At 45.8% G+C, this 19,420-nt stretch overlaps 1 protein-coding gene across 15 annotated transcripts in view; it reads right to left on the bottom strand.

Moving 5' to 3' along the window:
* Window positions 1–19,420, bottom strand: part of CAMK1D (calcium/calmodulin dependent protein kinase ID) — a 498,666-nt gene that overhangs the window by 81,921 nt on the left and 397,325 nt on the right. The gene's annotated exons all lie outside the window — the stretch shown is intronic.

Here is a 19,420-nt window from a genome sequence, read left to right as displayed (position 1 = left end):
GCTGACACCCTCATCTTACACTTCCAGCCTCCAGAACTGTGAGAAAATACGTGCCTGTTGTGTAAGCCACCCAGTCTGTGGTATTCTGTTCCATTAGCCCAAACAAATACACCAGGCAACGTAAAGGGTCTTCCGTACTCACGCGAAGTGTCTTTGAATATACATTCTCTTTATACATTTTTTCCAGGTTTATTGGGGGAAACCCACCCACCATGTTCGCTACTTATTGTGCTTTGTTTCTTCACCACATCACGGAATGATCCTTTTCAGAACCAGACAGTATGCTGTCTCTGTTTCCAATGGGTGCATAGTCCGGTGCGGCACACTCACACACAGCCAAGTAAACCAGGGAGTGAATGGCTTTGATGGTGGAGGGAGGCAGAGTGGTGAAGGTGCTCTGGAAGACTTCAAAAGAGCACCCGGAAGGGACCCCTGGGAAGAGGCAGGAGGGGGCGATCTGAGCTGTCTTAAAAGGAGGAGCAGGCTGGGCATGGTGGCTCACACCTGTAATCCCAGCATTTTGGGCAGCTGAGGTGGGTGAATCACCTGAGGTCAGGAGTTCAAGACCAGCCTGGACAACACGGTGAAACCCCATCTCTACTAAAAATACAAAAACCAGCCAGGTGTGGTGGCGCACTCCTGTAATCCCAGCTACTCGGGAGGCTGAGGCAGGAGAATCACTAGAACCAGGGAGATGGAGGATGCGGTGAGCCAAGATCATACCACTGCATTCCAGCCTGGGCAACAAGAGCGAAACTCCATCTCAAAAAAATAAGAAATAAAACTAAAAAGGAGGAGCAGTATTTAGTTAAGTGAAGAGAAGCCCAGAGGGCAGCCAAGGCCCATTAAATGGAATTATACTGAAAAAGGGGAACCAGTGAAAGCAGCCAGAACTCACTCTTTTGGAGAACACAGGCCATGAGAGAAGGGTTAAACGCACACACAGTAGAACCCCGCCACCTGAGGTGCAGGACTGTTCTGTCTGGGGAGCCACAGAAGCTGCTCTAGTTTACAGTCAAGACACCAGTGACAAATGACTTGCCACCTGTGACCCTAGCAGGATGCAGGGCTGGACATGGCAGAAGGGAGAAACTGAAGGCTGAGGAAAGGTTTCCTGGAGGAGGTGTCTCCACTACCTTTGTGTCTCTGGAGTCCAGCAGAGCACCTGTTGAACTGCAGATGTTGCAGCTGATTCTCAAAGCAAGAGGAGGCTGAGAGAGACAGGAATTAGGGAGAAGAGCATGAGAGGCAGGAAGGAAGCGGATACGGGAAGAGGCCTGATGTATCTAGAAAACGCAACTGGTTGAGGATGAAGTCGAGTCAGGAAGAGTTTTGAAACTCAAGCAGTGGAGGCTGGATGTGCTGCCTCAGATGACGGTCAATGCTAAGCTGCTAGTGTCCTAAAGTTTCCCATTTCCGAAAGAGATGCCACCGAGAGGGGTTATGATCTGTGGAGTGGGTCTGGGGTGGAGGCATCATGGAATAAGGGCCCGTTCCTCGATATGTCCACTGTCTTTCAACAGAGGTCTGCAGCTGCTGTCACAAGCTCCCTGCTGTGTTCCTCTCTGTTTTCTTCTCTCAGGTTTGCTACACACAACACATCCACATCGGCCAGCTCTGTGGTGGACACTGATTTTCTAGCCATCCAGGCAGAAGCTTGAATTGCCCTGGATGGGACCTCAGTGACTCGTTACTATCACCTGCTTCTAACTCTACCCTCTCAGTTTCCAGCCGGCCGCCCTTCAAAGCTGGCCAGGAAGAGTGTGGTTATGTCCAAAACAGTGCACAGGCTGGGCGCGGTGGCTCATACCTGCAATCCCAGCACTTTGGGAGGCCGAGGCGGGAGAATCACCTGAGGTCAGGAGTTTGAGACCAGCCTGGGCAACATGGCGAAATCCCATCTCTACAAAACATAAAAAAATTAGCTGGGTGTGGTGGTGTTTGCCTGTAATCCCACCTACTCAGGAGGCTGAGGCACGAGAATCACTTGAACCCGGGAAGCAGAGGTTGCAGTGAGCCCAGATCATGCCACTGCATTCCAGCCTAGGCGACAGAGCAAAACTCAGTCTCAAACAAAACCAAAACAGTGCATAAGAAAGCACTAAAGACACTTTAATTTTCCTTGGGAGACTTGCTTGTCAAGACTGATAAAGAAATTCTACTTTTGCATTACTTATAAAAAAAGAGTTAAAGGATTTGTCAAGAAATCATTAGCGTGATCAAGATTTCAACAGAAAATAGCTAATCCCATCTAACTCAAAGCACCTGTTCACATTCCAAAGATGATAAGTTAATGACAAGTCATTTTAATTTTTTGTATTCCAAGAGGGTAAACCACATTTATTCACGTTGAATCGCCAACACATACAACTTTTCTATTCCAGTAGGAGAGGGAGAGAAAGAAAATGAGTAGATTAATGAACAAATAGATACATTTGAAAGTGCCAGAGGGTTAGAAATGCTGGGTGGAGAGGTGAAACAGTCTAGTGGGCGGCTGGTACAGTCACTGTTTAGTGCACTCAGTAACGGCTCCTCTGAACGACACGAACGAGGCAGCCACGTGTGGTCGGGGAACAGCATTCCAGAGAGAAGGGTGAAGCAGCCGGTTCTAAGATCCCAAGGACCACACAGGTGGGATGGTATTTGGAAAAAATCTCACAGCTGAGTATTGTGATGTCTGCATTAATTAGATATCTCTCTATAACCTTTTAGTTTAATGAGGACTTGTAAGATGAGGGTCAGAGCTATCAACCTAGCATGAAATGTCCTAGGTTAATAAACCAGTCACTGACACGGCATAGCCCCAGCTAGTGACCTTCTGGTAGCACACAGCCAGCATGAGCTTTATACTAACAGATGTTCTTGAATGTATGAATTTTTGAAAATATTTTGTAATTAGCTCTTTGATGGTCACATATTGGCCTTTCTACAATTAGTCCAGTTAGGAAGATTGTACTTGGCATGTGGTATGGCGTGACCTCTGCTCACTGCAACCTCCGCCTCCCAGGTTCAAGTGATTCTCCAGCCTCAGTCTCCCGAGTGTCTGGGACTATAGGCGCGCGCCACCACGCCCAGCTAATTTTTAGTCGAGATGGGGTTTCACCATGTTGGCCAGGATGATCTCGATCTCTTGACCTTGCGATCTGCTCGCCTCAGCCTCCCAAAGTGCTGGGATTACAGGCGTGAGCCACCATGCCCGGCCAATTGTTTTTCAATTATGCTTTTTTTGATACTAAAGTCATTTGATATTCCTTGAGTAGATGACAAGTGGAAGAGACAGGAGATGGCTGTCATAGGCCTCGGAATATGACTTGGTTACAGACAGTTCATAAGACCAGTGGCTCCCGGGGAAGGAAACTGCCAGTGGCTGTAGGCACATCCTGGTCTCTCTTGGGTCAGTGACTCTACTAAAAACTTATGGAGAACAATTATGCAATTACATATGCTCGAGAGATTCAGAATGTGAAGACAAATTGATAGGACCCTGATTCTATGACAAGCCTAAAAGATGCCTTTAATTCCTTCGTTCAGTTTTAATGGGAGTTTATTATGTGTATGTTTAGTATGTGTATATATTTTTTATTTGGACAAATATAAGGGGGACAAGTGCAGCTTGTTACATGGAAATACTGTAGTGGTGAAGTCTGACTTTTAGTGTAACCATCACTCAAAGAGTGTGCCTTGTCCCCATTAGGTAATTTCTCATCCTTCGTCCCCCTTCTACCCTCCCGAGTCTCCCACATGCTAGGTCCATGTGTACACATTATTTATAGTATTTACATTTGTTCTAGTGTTTCTCAGCCAATGGGGATCTCACTGAAACTCCTCTAGCGCAAGTGTGGGTAGGCACATGCATTTAGACAATCTGGCCAGCACGGTGGCTCACGCCTGTAATCCTAGCACTCTGGAAGGCCGAGGTGGACAGATCACCTGAAGTCACGAGTTCGAGACCAGACTGGCCAATATGGTGAAACCCTGTCTCTGCAAAAATACAAAAGTTAGCCAGGCATGACGGTGGGTGCCTGTAATCCCAGCTACTCGGGAGGCTGAGGTGGGAGAATCGCTTGAAAACCTGGGAGGCGGCGATTGCGGTGAGCCGAGATTGTGCCACCGCACTCCAGCCTGGGTGACAGAGCAAGACTTCATCTCAAAAAAAAAAAAAAAAAAAAGATAATCCAAGAAAGACCTAACAATGCCTTTGAAAGAGCAAAGATGAAACAAAGATTGCCTGTCTATTGCTCAGCCTTGCAAAACTTGACTCACTGCCTTTGTTGGTGAAGTCTCAGTGGCTTCTGGGTTTACTTTCTATCGGTAGCACTGACAAAGGCGCATGGCCCCAGCCGCCCACTGCATGGCTCCCCGGCTCCGTGCCGGCTGCTCAGGCTGGGACCTGCAGAGCCCTCACACGTTTTTGTCTTTCTACCCGTACTCATTGCTTAGGTCCTAGCTTGAAGGTCGTTAGTACAGAGATGCCTTTCCTGACCCCTAGATCAGATCAGACCCCTCAATACATTCGCTCTTAGCACCTGTCTTTCTGCATAGCACACACCAGTTATACTTAGGTGTTAGCAGACTTACTTGGGTCAGGCTCCTCCTGTCCCACCCTATCCCAGACTGTGAACTCCAGGAAGGCAGGGCCATGCCTGCCTCATTTACCACTATTTACCCAGAGCCTGACATGGTCCTTACACAGAGAATAAGTGAACCAAGTATTTGCTGACTAAAGAAAGATGATGGCTGAGCAGGGTGGTGTTCCTATAATCCTAGCACTTTGGGAGGCTGAGATGGAAGGATCATTTGAGGTAGGAGTTGGAGGCTGCAGTGAACTATGATCGTGCCACTCACTCCGGCATGGGTGACAGAGCAAGACTCTGTCTCTAGAATAATAAACAAATGAATAAATATTTTGCACAAAACTGCATAGTGAGTGGGGTGTGGTCTAGCTGGGTATAGTGACCTTAAGCGGCCATGTAAATTCTCAAAGCATGCAGCATGAAGCTCACGACAGAAGCCTTCTGAAGCCTACCTCCTTTATTTTATTTTATTGGAGGAGACAGAGTCTCACTCCATCACCCAGGATGGAAGGCAGTGGCGTGATCTCTCGACTCACTGCTACCTCCACTTCCCGGGCTCCGGCAATTCTCCAGCCTCAGCATCCTGAGTAGCTGGAATTACAGGCATGTGCCACCATGCCCAGCCAGCTTTTGTATTTTTAGTAGAGACGGGGTTTTGTCATGTTGGCCAGGCTGGTCTCAAATTTCTGACCTCAGGTGATTTGCCCACCTCGGACTCCCAAAGTGTTGGGATTACAGGTGTGAGCCACGGCATCTGGCCTGCCTACTTCCTTTAGTTGACTGGCTGCTGAGACAATCCTCCCTCAACTTCTACTTCATTCATCATTCATTCATTCATTCTTGACTTTCCCCACCCCTTAATCTTGATAGTGGTTTGCACGTTGTACCCTTATTTCACCAATGGTCTCTCCTCCTGGCCTCTTCTGCTCTGAGTTTGGCCTTTTAGCTTGGAGTGCGCACCCCACACTCAGAAGAACATTCTGGAGCCCCCAGCCCTCCCAGGGAACGGCTGTCCCACCTGGCTGGTCCTGGCTTTGTGCAGGGACCCCGAGCAGACAAGATTTGGTGACTTCCCTCTGCAATCAAAGGTCACATCTAAACAAAAGAACCCGTCAGCACATTTTAATAATCATCCATGTCAAAAATCATGCCAGAAAACCATTTAGAATGGTCTGCTAAAGGGTAAGTGAGTGAGTGATACGGCACAGCATGTGCGCATGGGGTGACCCCTGGGTGGGGACAACTGGCTGGCAATGGCATAGCCCAATCTGTGCCACATGGACAGGGTGGGGTAATCAAAACACACATAATCAGTGCCTGGGGAAAAAAAAGCAATTAAACCATGGCAATTTGTCAGTTGTGAATTTTGACAGCTAACAGTTCTAAAGCCTTCCCTTGTTATTGCACAAATGTACAGTATGTGCTGAAATGGCTTTGTCAATTGATGTGCTCTTTTAGAATTAAGATGAGGAAACAGACCAGCTGCCAGACATTCCAGGTAAGCATCTACGGTCCTTGGCTCCTTCTCACTCAGCTCAAATGGCTGCAACCTGAGAATAGAACAAAACCTCTACTCATGGCTATGGTGTAGGCAGCTTTTAAAACACACTTTCTGGCCGGGCGCAGTGGCTCACACTTGTCATCCCAGCACTTTGGGAGGCCGAAGCAGGTGGCTCATTTGCGGTCAGGAGTTTGGGAACAGCCTGGCCAACACGGTGAAACTTTGTTTTTGTATTTTCTATTGAAAACACAAAAATTAGCCACGTGTTGGTGGCACCTGTAATACAAAATTTAGTGTGGTGGTGGGCACGTGTAATCCCAGCTACTCGGGAGGCTGAGACAGGAGAATTGCTGGAGCCCAGGAGGCAGAAGGTGCAGTGAGCAGAGATTGTGCCACTGCGCTCCAGCCTGGGCGACAGAGCGAGACTCCATGAAAAAAAACAAACCACACTTTTCATGTGTTCCAGTCCCCTTATTGGACAAAAGCCATTCTTACAATGGATTTTTTTTTTAACTTTCTAGCACCTACACATTCATCCTCCACATTTAGTATAGAGGAAAATAAGACACGACGTGACACCAAATGAGAACACTGCAACAGGATCAAAGACAACATTTTTAACAACCTATAAAACCACATTATGTTTGTATTAATTAATAGTATGCACTAGCCTTAATGTTAAAAAAATGACAAAGAAAGTTTTCTCCCCCAATATTTATAAGGTTTACTAAGGATGGATAGCACGGTTCCCAAAGAATGAACAGCAACCATGTTGCTGTCCTGAAATTTAGGTTGTAATTTTGAATACCTCCTGGGCATCACGCCCAAAATTTAGGAGCTGCCCTCCAGCAAAGACGGTCAGTCAAGGTGTGGAGCATGGTTAGACCTAAAGTTCATGCTTTTACACTTGCAACTGTCTCTCTATAAAAACCAATCACTAATTAAAGTAATTGTAGAAACACTCATTCATTACAATCAAATTGAACAGAGAAACAGAAGCCATAGAAAGAATTTGCAGCCTCCTCAACCCCTTAAGATTTCTTCCTCTGTTTTCATCAGAACACTCTGTCACTCAGGCTGCCATGCAGTGCTACAATCATAGCTCACTGCAGCCTTGAACTCCTAGGCTCAAGCGATCCTCCTGTCTCAGCCTCTCGAATAGCTGGGACTACAGGTGTGCACCACCACGACTGGCTAATTTTGCTTTGCTTATTATCAGTCCTCGCTGATGGACTGATGGACATTTCGGGGCTCTCCCTGCTATGTACACTTGTCAGCAGGAGCTTTCCAGGCAGGACACGGTAAAAAGCATCTTCTGGTGAGCTGTGGGACTAGCTACTGTCCTTCTCAACAGATGAGTTACTCTGGTCAACTGAGGACCCCAAAACCCAAAGCTTACAGCAGCTACCAGTGTTTTTTTCTGGTTCCACAAAGCAAGCCTTTTCCAGGAACTCTTGTCTTTTCAAGTTTTTCAACGGTGCTCAAGGAAAACTCTGAGTCAAACACCAGTGCCCCCATCCCTGCCCGTGGGCTCCTCCCAACCCTCAGCATCCCTCCAGCCAGAGTCCAAGTCCCTGGTTCATGCCTGCAACCGCATGAGTTTCATGCATTCTTCCCCTTCTTTATTCTCAATGTCTTAGCACATGATGGCTCCCTGCCACTGAGGTTTTACAAGAGACCCTTGACAAATTTATTTCTGATTGAGATTATTCTGAAGGACACTAAGCATGCTTGCTTTTGAACAATTTTTAACACAAAGAACAGGAAGAATTTAAACACCATGAGCTGTGGAGGGGGAAGAGAGGAATAAAATCGCATTGTTCTGGCCAGACCAAAATCCGGAATGGCTTCTTAGCATCCCTTCGCTGCATCCTGGCTGGGGCCGTGAGCGTTAATTTTATGGAACTTGAATAGGCCACAGTGGTCAAATATTTGGTCACACATTATTCTGGATGAGTGTGTCTGCTTTATGGATGAGATTAACATTTAAATCGGTAGACAAAGTATAGCAGATTTAACTTCCCTAATGAGAGTGGGCCTCATTCAAAGACCTGGACGGAACATAAAAGGGTATCCCCCACCCCAAATATGAGGGGACCCCTCCTGCTTGACTACTTTAAAGCTGGGACACTGGATTCTTCCTGCCTTTAGACTTGAACTGAAATAAACGCTCTTCCCAGGACTCAAGGCTTTCAGACTAAAACTCACACCATCAGCTCTCTGGGATGTCCAGCTTGCCAACTGCAGATCTCGGGACCCACCAACCTCTGTCACCATTGTTTATATTAGTAAATCTCTTTCTGGCTAGGTGCAGTGGCACATGCCTATAATCCTAGCACTCTGGGAAGCCAAGGCAAGAGGATCGCTTGAAGCCAGGAGTTCAAGACCAGCCTGGGCAACATAGCAAGACCAGTCCCTGCTCCCCTCCACCGTCTCTTCAAAAAATAAAAATAATTGGCCGGATGTGGTGGTGCACACCTGTAGTCCCAGCTCTTCAAGACACTGAGACAGGAGGATTGTTTGCACCCAGGAGTTCAAGGCTGTAATGAGCTATGATTACACCACTGCATTCCAGCCTGGGTGACAGAGTGAGACCTTGTCTCTTAAAAAAACAAACGCCTGTAATCCCAGCACTTTGGGAGGCGGAGGCGGGTGGAACACGAGGTCAGGAGATCAAGACCATCCTGGCCAACATGGTGAAACCCCGTCTCTACTAAAAATACAAAAATTAGCTGGGCGTGGTGGTGTGTGCCTGTAGTCTCAGCTACTCAGGAGGCTGAGGCAGGAGAATCGCTTGAACCCGGGAGGCGGAGGTTGCAGTGAGCCGAGATCGGGCCACTTCACTCCAGCCTGGGTAACAAAGTGAGACTCCATCTCAAAAAACAAACTAATTAACAAAAAGAATTAAACAAACAAAAAAAACTCTTTCTCCATCTATTTGTCTATCTCTATATATCCTATTGGCTGTTTCTTTGGAGAACCATAAAACAGGGGCTTTCTGCTTCTAGGGTTCCTTTAACCCCAACTAATGACACTGCTGTAGTATCAGAAGGATAAACTGATCTGTTCTCTAAAATGTAGGAACCTCAGACGCCTTTTAGTTAAACCCCCCATGTCAAGATGAGGAAAGCGATGCCTTCAGCTGTGGTGTGGCTCACCCCCGCCCCCGTCACACAGTTCCGTGTGGCACAAGGACATGGCCTCATGCTGTTTCCTGTGAAACACTCCTTTCCTCAGTAGCTCTGGTCACGATTACAGAAGGGAAAGCAGATGGCAGAAAAAATAATGTGGAAAGAGAACAGGAACGAGAAGTAGAACAGGATCTGAGACGGCAAGGTCAGGGAAGCAAGAAAGAGAAGGTGTTCCAGGAGCAGTCTGCTCAGAGACCCCCGAAATATTTTCCTGTAATGTGGATGGAAATGTACAGCATAGAAAACTCACATTTCTTTTTTTTTTTTTTTTTTTTTTGAGATGCAGTCTCGCTCTGTTGCCCAGGCTGGAGTGCAGTGGCCGGATTGCGGCTCACTGTCACCACACCTGGCTAGTTTTTTGTATTTTTTTTTTTTTTTTTTAGTAGAGACAGGGTTTCACCTTGTTAGCCAGGATGGTCTCAATCTCCTGACCCCGTGATCCACCCGTCTTGGCCTCCCAAAGTGCTGAGATTACAGGCTTGAGCCACCGCGCCCGGCCGAAAACTCATATTTCTAAACAATAAGCCTAACGTTCCCATGTCCCCCCAATTTCTGGCCCCAATCAGGGCCATAACAACCAACATCGCCCACACGTTCCCCTTAAATAAGACATCTCGATGGATCACGGGTCTATCACCCTATTAACCAGTCACGGGAGATTTCCATGCATTTGGTATCTTTTATCTCTGGTCTGCACGCAACCCCATCGCAGAATGCTGACTCCCACCACATCCCGTCCTGTATGCGCCTGTCTTTGATTCCTAGTATATGCAGTTGTTGATCGCACCTACGTTCAATATTCTAGCTCCACGCAAACTTTAGCAAGGTGTTATTTAATTCATGCTTGTAGGACATACCAATAATCATCTTAGCCAAATACCACTCCTACCACGCCAATAAACCACAACCATACCTCGTCAAACCCCCCCACCCCCATCTCCGACCTTCATCCAAAACCCACTCTTGCCAAACCCCAAAAACAAAAGTCTTAATATATCCGATCAGAGCTTGCGTTTTTATCTTTTAGGTGTGCACAACTCCAACTGCCATTCTCTCAACTAACAAGCATTTACTTCACTAAACACCCTTTACACCAACCCACAATAGACGACCCCCCCCCACACACAACCCGAAAGAAGCTACCTCACAATTACACTAACACCCCTGTTTATGTAGCTTAAACCCACCCAAAGCAAGACACTGAAAATGCCTAGATGGGCTTGCACACCCCATAAACAAATAGGCTTGGTCCTGGCCTTTCTATTAGCTATTAGCAGGATTACACATGCAAGCATCCCCGCTCCAGTGAAGACGCCCTATAAATCACCATGACCAAGAGGAGCAAGCATCAAGCACGCACACGCAGCTCAAAACGCTTTGCCTAGCCACACCCCCACGGGAGACAGCAGTGACAAATATTTAGCAATAAACGAAAGTTCAACTAAGCCATGCTATATTTAGGGTTGGTCAATTTCGTGCCAGCCACCGCGGTTACACGATTAACCCCAGCTAATAGAGATCGGCGTAGAGGGTGTTTAAGATCTAATATAATAAAGCTAAACTCCACCTAAACTGTAAAACCCTAGCTAATGTAAAATAAACTACGAAAGTGGCTTTAAAGCTTCTGAACACACAATAGCCAAGACCCCAACTGGGATTAGACACCCTACTATGCTTGGCCCTAAACCTCGGTAGTTAGATAACAAAACTACTCGCCAGAATACTACAAGCAACAGCTTAAAACTCAAAGGACTTGACGGTGCTTTACATCCCCCTAGAGGAGCCTGTTCCGTAATCGATAAACCCCGATCCACCCTACCCTCTCTTGCTCAGCCTATATACCGCCATCTTCAGCAAACCCTAATGAAGGCCACAAAGTGAGCGCAAACGCCACCGCCGCGAATACGTTAGGTCAAGGTGTAGCCCATGAGACGGTAAAAAATGGGCTACATTTTCTATTTCAGAAAACTCCACGAAAACCCTTATGAAACTTAGGGGTCCAAGGAGGATTTAGCAGTAAATTAAGAATAGAGTGCTTAATTGAACCAGGCCATAAAGCGCGCACACACCGCCCGTCACTCCTCTCAAATATATTTAAGGAATGTCCTAACTAAACGCCCTAATATTTATATAGAGAGGATAAGTCGTAACATGGTAAGCGTACTGGAAGGTGCGCTTGGATAAATCAAGGTATAGCTTAATATAAAGCACCTGGCTTACACCCAGAGAATCTCAATACCACTTGATTACCTTGAGCCAATACTAGCCCTAAGCATAACCAACACTAATACCAAACCAACACACACTAAACCATTCACCTACACAAAGTATAGGCGATAGAAATTTTAATCTGGCGCTATAGACATAGTACCGTAAGGGAAAGATAGAAAACCACCCAAGCACAAAACAGCAAGGACTAACTCCTGTACCTTTCGCATAATGAATTAGCTAGAAACAATTTCACAAAGAGGACTACAAGCCAAATCCCCCGAAACCAGACGAGCTACCCAAAAACAGCTAAAAGAGCGCACCCATCTATGTGGCAAAATAGTGGGAAGATTTCTGGGTAGAGGTGACAAGCCTACCGAGCCTGGTGATAGCTGGTTATCCAAGACAGAATCTTAGTTCAACCTTAAGCTTACCTATAGAACTACCTAATCCCCCTGTAAGCTTAACTGCTAGTCTAAAGAGGGACAGCTCTTTAGACACTAGGAAAAAACCTTGCGGAGAGAGTAAAACCCTCAATCACCATAGTTGGCTTAAAAGCAGCCATCAATTAAGAAAGCGTTCAAGCTCAACACTAACCACCACAAAAATACCAAACACATAACTGAACTCCTCACACCACATTGGATTAATCTATCACCATATAGAAGCAACAATGCTAGTATAAGTAACATGAATATTTTCTCCACTGCATAAGCCCAAATCGGACCGAAAGCCTCACCGATATCTAACAGCCAGGCATAACAAGCACAAACAAGCCCATGCCACCTTCACTGTTAACCCAACACAGGCATGCCTCAAGGAAAGGTTAAAAAAAGTAAAAGGAACTCGGCAAACTCAAACCCCGCCTGTTTACCAAAAACATCACCTCTAGCATTACTAGTATTAGAGGCACTGCCTGCCCAGTGACACACGTTTAACGGCCGCGGTACCCTGACCGTGCAAAGGTAGCATAATCACTTGTTCTTTAAATAGGGACTCGCATGAAAGGCACCACGAGGGTTTAACTGTCTCTTACTTTTAACCAGTGAAATTGACCTGCCCGCGAAGAGGCGGGCATAAAACAATAAGACGAGAAGACCCTATGGAGCTTTAATCTATTAATGCAACCAAAAAATCACACAAACCCACGGACCTTTAAACTACTGACACCTGCATTAAAAATTTTGGTTGGGGCGACCTCGGAGCACAACAAAACCTCCGAATAACACATGCTAAGACCACACAAGTCAAAGCGATAACACTCGTAATTGATCCAATAATTTGATCAACGGAACAAGTTACCCTAGGGATAACAGCGCAATTCTATTCTAGAGTCCATATCGACAATAGAGCTTACGACCTCGATGTTGGATCAGGACATCCTAATGGTGCAGCAGCTATCAAGGGTTCGTTTGTTCAACGATTAAAGTCCTACGTGATCTGAGTTCAGACCGGAGCAATCCAGGTCGGTTTCTATCTATTGCACATTTCTCCCTGTACGAAAGGACAAGAGAAATAAGGCCCACTTCATAAAGCGCCTTCATTACATAAATGACCTAGTCTTAATTTAGCAAAATACCACACATTCCACCCGAAAACAGGGTTTGTTAAGATGGCAGAGCCCGGCAATTGTATAAAACTTAAAACTTTGTAACCAGAGGTTCAACTCCTCTTCTTAACACCATCACCACAGTAAACCTCCTACTTATAATCATACCCACATTAGCTGCCATAGCATTTCTCACACTCGTTGAACGAAAACTACTAGGCTACATGCAACTACGAAAAGGACCCAACGTTGTAGGTCCATTTGGACTATTACAACCCTTCGCTGATGCTGTAAAACTTTTCACTAAAGAACCCCTAAAACCCTCAACATCTACCACCACCCTCTATATTATCGCACCCGCTCTAGCCTTCTTCATTACCCTTCTTCTATGAACCCCCCTCCCTATACCCAACGCTCTAATCAACCTCAACCTAGGACTCCTATTCACCCTAGCCATACTCAGCCTAATCGTCTACTCCATCCTATGATCAGGATGAGCATCAAACTCAAACTACGCCCTAATCGGAGCCTTACGAGCCGTCGCCCAAACAATTTCATACGAAGTCGCTCTCACTATTATCCTACTATCAGTCCTGCTAATAAGCGGCTCATTTAACCTCAGTACACTCATCACAACACAAGAACATCTATGACTCCTCCTACCATCATGACCCTTAGCCATAATATGATTTACCTCCACACTAGCAGAAACAAATCGAACTCCTTTTGACCTCATAGAAGGCGAATCAGAACTAGTATCGGGCTTTAACATTGAATACGCCGCAGGTCCATTCGCCCTATTCTTCATAGCCGAATACACAAACATCATTATGATAAACGCCCTAACAACCACAATCTTCCTAGGCACATTCTACCCCATCCACTCACCAGAGCTATTCACAACATACTTCACCACCAAAACACTCTTCCTAACTTCCCTGTTCCTATGAATCCGGGCAGCATATCCCCGATTCCGTTACGACCAACTTATACACCTGCTATGAAAAAATTTCCTCCCCCTCACACTAGCACTACTCATATGATCCACCTCAACACTCATCGCAATCTCCAGCATTCCCCCCCAAACCTAGAAATATGTCTGACAAAAGAGTTACTTTGATAGAGTAAATAATAGAGGCCCAACCCTCTTATTTCTAGGACTGTAGGTATCGAACCTACCCCTGAGAATCCAAACTTCTCCGTGCTACCCCACACACTCTATCCTAAAGTAAGGTCAGCTAAACAAGCTATCGGGCCCATACCCCGAAAATGTTGGTCATATCCTTCCCGTACTAATTAACCCACTAGCTCAACCCATTATCTACACCACAATAATCACAGGCACATGTCCCCCCAATTTCTGTCAAGCTCTTCTAAAACATGTTAGCCTCAAGTGGACAGATTTGAGATTCAGTAACTTTTTAATAGCTTTACAGGTAACATAGGCATCGGGACAAATACAGTTGGCATCAGGACAAATATTAAATGTATCTTTGATGACAAAAACACTTTGATGCAAAACCAATTAGAAGCCTAAGATGTTGTCTAAATACCAAAGGGGTCCTGGGACATACTTTCAACTAAGTGACTGTTCTTGAGTTGTGGTATTCTGGAAGAAAGTTGTCAGATTTCACTGGCCAGGCACAGTAGCTCACGCCTGTGATCCCAGCACTTTGGGAGGCCGAAGCGCATGGATCGACTGAGGTCAGGAGTTTGAGACCAGCCTGGCCAACGTGGTAAAACCCCATCTCTACTAAAAATACCAAAAATTAGCCGGGCGTGGTGGCAGGCACCTGTAACCCCAATTACTTGGGAGGCTGAGGAGAAGAATCTCTTGAACCCGGGTGGCGGAGGTTGTGGTGAGCTGAGATCATACCATTGTACTCCAGCTTGGTCAACAAGAGTGAAACTCCGTCTCAAAAAAGAAAAATAGAAAATTGTCAAGAGTTCTTGCATCTGGAAAAACAAAACTACAACAAGAATCCATATGTAGCAACACTTGAAAAACTCATGAAAGGGACCTTAGATAGAGATGCTTTCTTCAGTGCTACCAGAATTGTTGACCTGTCTGATTCCCCTCAGCACATTCTGTTTCTAGTATTCTAGTTTGCGTGTGTGTGCGCGCGCACGTGCGCACGTGTTCATGCGCGCATGTGTTTATGTTATTTGAAAATAACTATAAGCTTTGGTCTATCTGGGTCTTAAAAAATACAGCAGAGCCTGTTCAATGAGGGAGTCCAGAATGGACATTCCCATGGTTCTATGAATGACAGTGGCTCTCAGCAGCCACGACCACTACACCTGATCCCTGAGCACAAAGAATGAAGTTTCGTGGGCATGGAACTGAGAGCCTCAAGCAAGAACCTGACTTGTTTTGTTGTTTTTAGAGACAGGGACGCACTGTGTTGCCCAGGCTGGAGTACAGTGGCGTGACCACAGCTAACCACAGCCTTGAACTCCTGGGTTCAAGCGATCCTTCTCCCTTATCCTCATGAGTAGCTGGGATTACAGGCATGAGCTGCCATGCCTGGCTAATTTTTTTAATTTTTTATTTTTGTAGAGACCAGCTCTCACAATGTCACCCAGGCTGCTCTTGGATTCCTGGTCTCAAGTGATCCTCCCACTTCAGCCTCCCAAAGTGCTGGGATTACAGGTGTGAGCCACTGTCCCCTGACTTTTGTTTTTAAGCTTCGCCTTTCTTTGCTGTCAGTGTGTTTTTTAACATATGCCTTTCTGCCTCACACACACTAGTAGAGCTACAATTTAAAACCAAAACAGCAAAAAGGAAAATAACGAGTGTTGGCAATAAGAATGTAGAGAAAGTGGAACCTCACCCATTGCTGGTAGAAATGTAAAATGGGGCAGCCACGATGGAAAACAGTTTAGCAATTTCTCAAGAAGTGAAACTACAGCATTATGGGATGACCTAGCAATTTCATTCCTTAAGTATATACCTGTGTGATCTGAAAACACACATTCATACAAAAACTTGTGTATCAACGTTCATAGCAGAATTGTTCATAATAGCCAAAAAGTAGAAACAACCCAAATGTCTATCAATTGATGAATGGAAAAACAAAATGTGGTATATTTACATCATCCATATATGGCATATTTTAGCCATAAAAAGAAATGCAGTACCGATACAAACGACAGCATGAGAAACACATTGAAAACATTATGCTAAGGGAAGGAACCAGACACAAAAGGCCACATATTATATGATCCCATTTATATGAAATATCCAGAACAGGCAAAAAAATTTTTTTTTTGAAACGGAGTCTCACTCTGTCACCCAGGCTGGAGTGCAGTGGTGCGATCTCAGCTCACTGCAACCTCCGCCTCCCAGGTTCAAGCCATTCTCCTGTCTCAGCCTCCGGAGTAGCTAGGATTACAGGCCCGCGCTACCACATCTAGCTAATTTTTATATTTTTAGTAGAGACGGGGTTTCACCATGTTGACCAGTCTGGTCTTGAACTCCTGACCTCAAGTGATCTGCCTGCCTTGGCCTCCCAAAGTGCTGAGATTACAGGCGTGAGCCACTGTGCCCCGCCCAGAACAGGCAAATCTTTAGAGAGAATGTAGATTCACGGCTGCCAGATGCTGGGAAGGAAAGAGGAACAGGGACTGCTAGTGAGTTTAGAGGTCATTTTGGGGGTGATAGGAATGTTCTGAAGTTCTGTAGTGGTGATGGTTGTCCAACTCTATGAACATACTAAAAACCACTGAATTGTACAACTTGAAAGGACGAATTTTATGGTATGTGATCTATTCCTATTTTTTAAGTGCATTCTTCTCTTTTTTTATAGCCCATTATTTCATCAACAGGAGCAGAAATGTGCCAAATGAAGGCAGATTTTTACATAACCTTAGAAATAGCCCAGTTTTCCCTTGTCTTTGTTTGTTTCCTTTTTCTTTTCTTTTTTTCTTTTTTTTTTTTTTTGAGACAGGGTCTCACCCTGTCACCCAGGCTGGAGGACAATGGCGTGATCTTGGCTCACTGCAACCTCTGCTTCCTGGGTTCGAGTGATTCTCCTGCCTCAGCCTCCCAAGTAGCTAAGATTACAGGTGCCTGCCACCATGCCCGGCTAATTTTTGTATTTTTAGTAGAGACGGGGTTTCATCATGTTGGCCAACCAGGCTGGTCTCAAACTCCTGACCTTAAGCGATCTGCCTGCCTCGGCCTCCCAAAGTGCTGGGATTATAGGCGTGAGCCACCACGCCCGGTCTTGTCTTGGTTACTTGTTCAATCTTTGTCTTTACTCTTCCTATTTTCTGGTGACATACCAAGATGACCTCTCATCAGGGCCATGCCTCCTTTTCCACACACCCTTCCTCTTTTAACACCTGCTGTCTCGCGCACATCCATATCTGTTTAAACAGTCCCCATCTCTGACACGGGTTCTCCTCTTGAAGAATAAAGTGGAAGAACTCTAAAGCATGCAGCCCTTTGTCAGATGTGGTATTCTTAGACGACCTCAGGGAATAAACCACTTAACACAGGGAGCTGGAGTCATTCTCTTTGGAAATAGCTTTTAGTTAGTTACATCTGCCAAGATCTTCTAGCTAAGAACTTCATTGAGCTGAAACCTCACTAAACGTGATTTGCTTCAAAATCTACCAGACATAATTTTAAAAAGAGTGTGTGCCATTAGGGTGATGAAAATGTTCTAAAACTGGATTCAGGTGATGGTTGCACAACTCGGCCAATTTACTGAAAATCATTCGATTGTACATTCGAAATGAGTGGATTTTACGGTACATAAATTACACTTCTGCTGTGCACGGTGGCTCACGCCTGTAATCCCAGCACTTTGGGAAGCCAAGGCAGGTGGACTGCCTGAGCCCAGGAGTTGGAAATCAGCCTGGACAACACGGTGAGACCCTGTCTCTACTAAAAATTTAAAAATTAGCTGGGCTTGGTGGCGCATGCCTGCAGTCCCAGCTATTTGAGGGCTGAGGTGGAAGGATGGTTTGAGCCCAGGAGTTCGAAGTTGTGGTGAGCTATGATTGCATCACTGCACTCCAGCCTGGGCAACAGAGTGAGACCCTGTCTAAAAATATATACACACTTCAAAAATGTGTTAAAACACAAAAACAAAGGGGAGCAGTGGGTGTAGGTAGAGAGAGGGCAAGATGGGCCTCGTGTGCACATTGTCCCCTCAGTGGAGGGGATGCTGCTGGGTGTGGCCTTGCTCTCCCCGTAAGGACACCCCAGATGCTGGCACTGTTGGCTGAGGCCAGCTCTTAGCTGAATCCCTCACCTTTAGCATATGATAGCTAAAGATCCCTCTCTAGGGACAGCTCACATCCAGACAACGAGAGGATGTAAACGTCCATCTTCTCTCCTTGTCCCAAAGCAGGAGAAATCCCTGCAGGGCCATCTCAGTTCCAAAATTCTGGGATGGCTGAGTCCTTGCTGAGCCTGCTCTGTGGCCCAATTCCTTCCCCAGCCCTCTCCTGCTTCCCTCCCTTCCCAGCAGATGGGGACTCTCCACAGAAAACCACCTGCTCCCAAACCTCTGCTTCAGAGGCTGTTTCCAGGGAAACCGACTTAGGACAGAGGCTTGTGACATACTCTCTTTACATCTGTAAATGCTGAACGTTTTTCATAAGAAATAAGAAAACCAAAAAGTTCCCTGAACAGAAGCACCACAAACTCTAGGGAAAACATATCTGATGTTTCACAGTCTGTGGCCAATACAAAATTTGTTGTCCATGGTAGAAAGAAACAGAGCAAGGCAAGCCAAGAGGGTGCCCCTCACTGCCCCTGAATCTCGGGGTCAGGAGCCTGGTTCAGCGTGATCAGTGCCTTCCTGGCTGCCCTGTAAGGACTGTGAGATGTATTTACCCATCTGTGCAGAGCGATTTGTTGAACTTAGGTCTAACCCGGTGGTTCGTAACTGTTCTAAGAGCACGTGGTCTCTGCTAAGCACGAAGAAAGGAAGATGGGAAAATCTGAGCGTACCCAGGCTCTCAGAGAGGTAATGAGAAGCCAGGAAGGTCTGTACCCACATTTGAATTTAGAATCCATGTGTTTCCTTCATTTAATACACTTGCACCCTCTGCTAGGAAGCCTGGAGGCAGAAGGATAGTAAGATTTTGGTGATTAAATGATTGAAAGTCACAGATACAGGAGAATTTGAGTGCATTCAACATTTTCAGTCTCTTCCATCAAAAGGATGATGTGGAAAATCCCCTTCCTTTAGGCAGTCCAGGAACCACCAATGATCTGAAATTGCCTTGCTTAAGAAAATTCCAAATGTCATTCGAAATTTCAGGTTAGCTCATGATTATTAACTCCCACTGGCACATGAGGTGAATATTGTTAGTGCACTAACAAGTTCTCAACCAAAGGGATGTGAGTGACCACTTCTGTTATGCGAGGTTCAACTCA

The sequence above is a fragment of the Macaca fascicularis genome, chromosome 9 (assembly GCF_037993035.2).
Source record: "Macaca fascicularis isolate 582-1 chromosome 9, T2T-MFA8v1.1".
Taxonomy (NCBI): Eukaryota; Metazoa; Chordata; class Mammalia; order Primates; family Cercopithecidae; genus Macaca; species Macaca fascicularis.
The sequence above is the reverse complement of the archived record's forward strand: the minus strand, read 5'-3'. Positions and strand labels throughout refer to the sequence as shown.